The sequence below is a fragment of the Salmo trutta genome, chromosome 21 (assembly GCF_901001165.1).
Source record: "Salmo trutta chromosome 21, fSalTru1.1, whole genome shotgun sequence".
Lineage (NCBI taxonomy): Eukaryota > Metazoa > Chordata > Actinopteri > Salmoniformes > Salmonidae > Salmo > Salmo trutta.
In genome coordinates this window covers 12,066,898-12,072,935 of record NC_042977.1, presented here as the reverse complement: position 1 = coordinate 12,072,935, position 6,038 = coordinate 12,066,898, and positions in this window count along the sequence as shown.

The following is a 6,038-nucleotide window of genomic DNA, read 5'->3' as shown; positions in this document are numbered from 1 at the left end:
TCCTTCATTATCTAATATTTTAATCCAGATTCCAATATGTTCAGTCTGGTAAGATATTTTCTATTTGTTTTTATTATAGATCCCCATTAGCGGCTGCCAATGGATTACTCTCTTCCTGCGGTCCAGCAAAATTTAAGGCAGTTATACAATTTTAAAAACATTACAATACATTCACAACAGATTTCACAACTCATTAAGTGTGCCCTCAGGCCCCTACTCTACCACCACATATCTACAAATCTACAATCTACATATCTACAATCCTTCTCCCATCGCGCACTAAGGAATACCTGGGATAGGATAAAGTAATCCTTCTAACCCCCCCCCCCCCCCCCCCCCTTTAAAAGATTTAGATGCACTATTGTAAAGTGGTTGTTCTACTGGATATTATAGGTGAATGCACCAATTTGTAAGTCGCTCTGGATAAGAGCGTCTGCTAATTGACTTAAATGTAAAAAAAATATATACTTGTGTTTGTATGCACATATCTTTCCCTATGTTTGTGTTTCTTCAGTCTGCTGTTTTTTAAATCTAATTTTACTGCTTGCATGAGTTACTTAATGTGGAAAAGAGTTCCGTGTAGTCATGGCTCTATGTAGTACTGTGCTCCTCCCATAGTCTGTACTGGACTTGGGGACTGTGAAGAGACCTCGGGTGGGATGTTTTGTGGGGTATGCGTGGGTGTCCGAGCTGTGTGCCAGTAGTTCAAACAGACAGCTCTGTGCATTAAACATGTCAATACCGCTCACAAATACAAGTAGTGATGAAGTCAATCTCTCCTCCACTTTGATCCAGAAGAGATATTATTATTAATGTTAGCACTCTGTACATGTAAGGGCCAGCCGTGCTGCCCTGTCCTGAGCCAATTGCAATTTTCCTAAGTTCCTCTTTGTGGTACCTGACCACACGACTCCACAGTAGTCCAGGTGTGACAAAACTAGGGCCTGTAGGACCAGCCTTGTTAATAGTGCTGCTAAGAAGGCAAGGTTGCACTTTATGGACAGACTTCCATATTAGCTACTTAGTTTTGACCATGACAGTTTACAATCCAGGGTTGCTCCAAGCAGTTTAGTCACCTCAACTTGCTCAATTTCCACATTATTCATTACAATATTTAGTTGAGGTTTAGTGGATGATTTATTCCAAATACAATGCTTTTAGTTTTTGAAATATTTAGTGCTAACTTATTCCTTGCCACCCCTTCTAAAACTAACTGCAGCTCTTTGTTAAGTATTTCAGTTGCTGTAGTAGCTGATGTGTATTGTGTTTAGTCATCCGCATACATAGACACACTGGCTTTACTCAAAGCTCATGGCATGTTGTTAGTAAAGATTTCAAAAATTAAGGGGCCTAGACAGCTGCCCTGGGGGAATTCCTCATTCTACCTGGATTGTGTTGAATAGGCATCCATTAAAGAACACCCTCTGTTACACAGCACTCTTTATCCACAATATTTTTTATTTAACTAGGCAAGATGGTTTTGAACACATTCTTATTTACAATGACAGCCTACAAACAGTGGGTTAAACAGCCTTGTTTAGGGGCAGAATTACAGATTTTTTACCTCGGCAGCTCGGCGGATTTGACCTTGCAACCTTTTGGTTACTGGCCCATCACTCTAACCACTAGGCTACGTGCCACACCGTAACACACATATTTTTCTAGCAGCAGACTATGATCGATAATGTCAAAAGCCGCACTGAAGTCTTAACAAAACAGCCCCCGCAATCTTTTTATCATCAATTTCTCTCAGCCAATCATTTATTTATTTGTGTAAGTGCTGTGCTTGTTGAATGTCCTTCCCTATAAGTCTGTTGTCAATTTGTTTACTGTAAAATAGCATTGTATCTGGTCAAACACAATTGTTTTCTAAAAGTTTTCTAAGGTTTGGTAACAAGCTAATTTGTTGGCTATTTGAGCCAGTAAAAAGGGGCTTTTTAGGGGAATGACTTTTTCTTCCCTCCAGGTCTAAGGGCCCACACTTTCTATTAGGCTTATATTGAAGCTATGGCAAATAGGAGTGGCAATATTGTCCGTTATTATCCTCAGTAATTTTCCATCCAAGTTGTCAGACCCCAGTTGCTTGTCATTGTTGAAAGACTTTTTCACCTCTTCCACACTCTACGGAATTCAAAATTACAACACCTGTATTTCATAATTTGGTCAGATATACTTGAATGTGTAGTGTCAGCGTTTGTTGCTGGCATGTCATTCCTAAATTCTCTAATCTTGCCAATGAAAAAATAAATAAAGTAGATGGCAATATCAATGGGTTTTGTGATGAATGAGCCATCTGACTCATTGAATGATGGAGCGGAGTTTGCCTTTTTTCCCAAAATGTCATTTATGGTGCTCCAAAGCTTTTTACTGTCTTTCTTTGTAATTTATCTTTGTTTCATAGTGTCGTTTCTAATTATTTTTATTCAGTTTAGAGACATGAATTCTCAAAGTGCTCCAAGTGGCTTCTGACTGAAGATATAGAGCATGTCAAACTAATTCCACGGAGGGCCGAGTGTCAGCGGGTTTTCACTCCTCCCTTGTACTTGATTGATGAATTAAGGTCACTAATTAGTAAGGAAATAGTAGAAAGCAGATTATTCAGTTGACGTTCCTATCGGTCCTAGACTATGGCGACATATGAATGCAGCTGCCACTTCATTAAAGCCGTTAGATGCAGTTTATCATAGCGCACTGCACTTTATTACGTGTGACAGTTTTAGTACTCATCACTGCATTCTCTACCAGAAAGTTGGTTTGCCCTCTTTCATGTCACGTTGGTTGATACATTCCTATGTTCTTATTTGTAAAGCCCTTTTACAAAAAGTCCCACTGTACCTAACGTCTTTACTAAACTTTGGACATACAATTTACCACACCTGGTCTCAGGGATTGTTAACTCAGGTGAGACCAAAGGAATTTCCAGAGTTAGGTAAATCAGCTTTGTTTGTTCCACAAATAATGTGCAAGAAATCTTCAAAATGTTCTTAAATGTGATGTTTTGGTCCCTCTAGGGCAATTTAGAAGGCTGATTGAGGACCTTATTACTGATTCATGTGTTTGTTTTTTATGATCATGCTGTTCTCTCTGCTTGCTCTTTGTATTTATATTGATTCGTTTATTTTCTGTAATTTATTTAATTCAGGGTTCATCTGCAAAAGAGACCTTGGTCTCAGTATGACTCTGATAAAATAAAGGTTAAATATATTTTTTTAACATTGCTGAGTACCACTCTTTGCATTTTCAAGCATGGTGGTGGCTGCATCATGTTATGGGTATGCTTGTCATTTTCAAGGACTAGGGAGTTTTTTCGGGGGGATAAAAAATACGGAAGAGACTCCCGAGTGGCGCAGTGTTCTAAGGCACTGCATCACAGTGTTAGCTGTGCCACTAGAGATTCTGTGTTCGAGTTCAGGCTCTGTCGCAGCCGGCCGTGACTGGGAGACCAACGGGATGGCACACAATTGGCCCAGCGTCCTTCGGGTTAGGGAAGGGTTTGGCCGGCAGGGATGTCCTTCTCCCATCGCGCACTAGCGACTCCTGTGGCGGGCCGGGCGCAGTGCACGCTGACCGGGTCGCCAGGTGTATGGTGTTAACTCTGACACATTGCTGCGGCTGGCTTCCGGGTTAAGTGGGCATTGTGTCAAGAAGCAGTACGGAAGAGCGCTAAGCACTCGCAAAATCGTAGAAGAAGCCTGGTTGTCTGCCTTCCAACAGACACCGGGAGACACATTCCCCTTTCAGCAGGACAATAACCTAAAACACAATGCCAAATATACACTGGAGTTGCTTGCCAAGACAACGTTGAATGTTCCTGAGTGGCCTAGTTACAGTTTTGACTTAAATCGTCTTGAAAATATATGGCAAGACTTGAAAATGGCTGTCTAGCAATGATCAACAACCAACTGGACAGAGCTTGAAGAATTCTTTAAAGAATAATGTGCAAATATTGAACAATTCAGGTGTGCAAAGCTCTTAGAGACTTACCTAGAAAGACTCACAGCTGTAATCGCTGCCAAAGGTGATTCTAAGATGTATTGACTCAGGGGTGTGAACATTTATGTAAATTAGATATTTCTGTATTTCATTTACAATAAATGTGATAGTTTGTTGGTGATGTGGACAATACCGACCCGCTCCACTTCAGCCCCGTCCATGTAAATGGGGGCTGTTTGACATTCCTTTTCTTAGAGTCCATGATCAGCGCCTTTGTCTTGCTCACATTGAGGGAGAGGTTGTTGTCCTGGCATTACACTGCCAGGTCTCTGACCTCCTCCCAATAGGCTGTCTCATTGTTGTCGGTGATCAGGCCTAAAGCTGTTGTGTCGTCAGCAAACTTAATGATGGTGTTGGAGTCGTGCTTGGCCAGGCAGTCGTGGGTGAACAGGGAGTACAGGAGGGGACTGAGCACGCACCCCTGAGGGGCCCCAGTGTTGAGGATCAGTGTGGCAGATGTGGTGTTGCCTACCCGTACCAACTGGGGGTGGCCCATCAGGAAGTCCAGGATTAATTTGCAGAGGGAGGTGTTTAGTCTCAGGGTCCTTAGCTTAGTGGGCACTATGGTGTTGAACGCTGAGCTGTAGTCAATGAACAGCATTCTCACATAGGTGTTCCTTTTGTCCAGGTGGGAAAGGGCCGTATGGAGTGCGATTAAGATTGCATCATCTGTGGATCTGTTGGGGCAGTATGCGAATTGGAGTGGGTCTAGGGTTTCTGGCATGATGGTGTTGATGTGATCCATGACCAGCCTTTCAAAGCACTTCATGGCTACTGACGTGAGTATGGCTAATTATTTAGGCAGGTACAGGGACTAAGGTGGTCTTGTTTGAAACATGTAGGTATTACAGTCTCGGTCAGGGAGAGGTTGAAGAGGTTGAGCATGCCAGTTGGTCCGTGCATGCTCTGAGTACACGTCCTGGTAATCCGTCTGGTCCCGCGGCTTTGGGGATGTTGACCTGTTTAAAGGTCTTGCTCACATCGGCTACGGAGAGCGTGATCACACAGTCGTCCAGAACAGATGGTGCTCTCATGCATGCTTCAGTGTTGCTTGCCTCAAAGCGAGCATAAAAGCCATTTAGCTCGTCTGGTAGGGTTTTCCTTTGTAGTCCGTAATATTTTTAAAGCCCTGCCACATCCGACGAGCGTCAGAGCCGGTGTAGAAGGATTCAATTTTAGTCCTGTATTGACGCTTTGCCTGTTTGATGGTTCGTCGGAGGGCATAGTGGGATATTTTTTAAATGCCCGGATTAGTGTCCCGCTCCTTGAAAGCGGCAGCTCTAGCCTTTAGCTCGATGCGGATGTTGCCTGTAGTCCATGGCTTCTGGTTGGGAAATGTGGGGACGACGTCGTCGATGCACTTATTGATGAAGCAGGTGACTGAGGCGGTGTACTCCTCAATGCCATTGGATGAATCCCGTAACATATTCCAGTCTGTGCTAACAAAACAGACAGTGCTAGCAAAACAGTCTTGTCATCTGACGACTGTCGTATTGAGCGAGTCGCTGGTACTTCTTACTTTAGTTTTTGCTTGTAAGCAGGAATCAGGAGGATAGCGTTATGGTCAGATTTGCCAAATGGAGGACAAGGGAGAGCTTTGCGTCTCTGTGTATGGAGTAAAGGTGGTCTAGAGTTTTTTTCCTCTGATTGCACGTGACATACAAGTAGAAATTAGGTAAAATGCCCTATGAACCAGGAGGACAAGTCATGGCCAATAGGAAATCAGAACACCAACAGTTCTTATTTCCTTCAGAATCAACAATGAAGGTGCCCGACTCCCCTGCTCCAGTGTCCCCAGTACGAATTCAATGATGGAAGAGAAGAGCCAATGGTTACTCTTAATGTTAATGGACATGGCCTACCATTTCTAATAGACACTGGAGCTCACTGTTCCTGTTTAGGCAAACCTGGACAAGTTGTTCAGGCTTCCCTGAGCAAATCATCAGTAACAGTAACAGGGCTATTGAGACAGCCTAGGAATGTGTACTGGACAAAGGCTTGTTTGATGAACCTCTGCTTGACTCTGACATGGTGCTGTTCGTTGA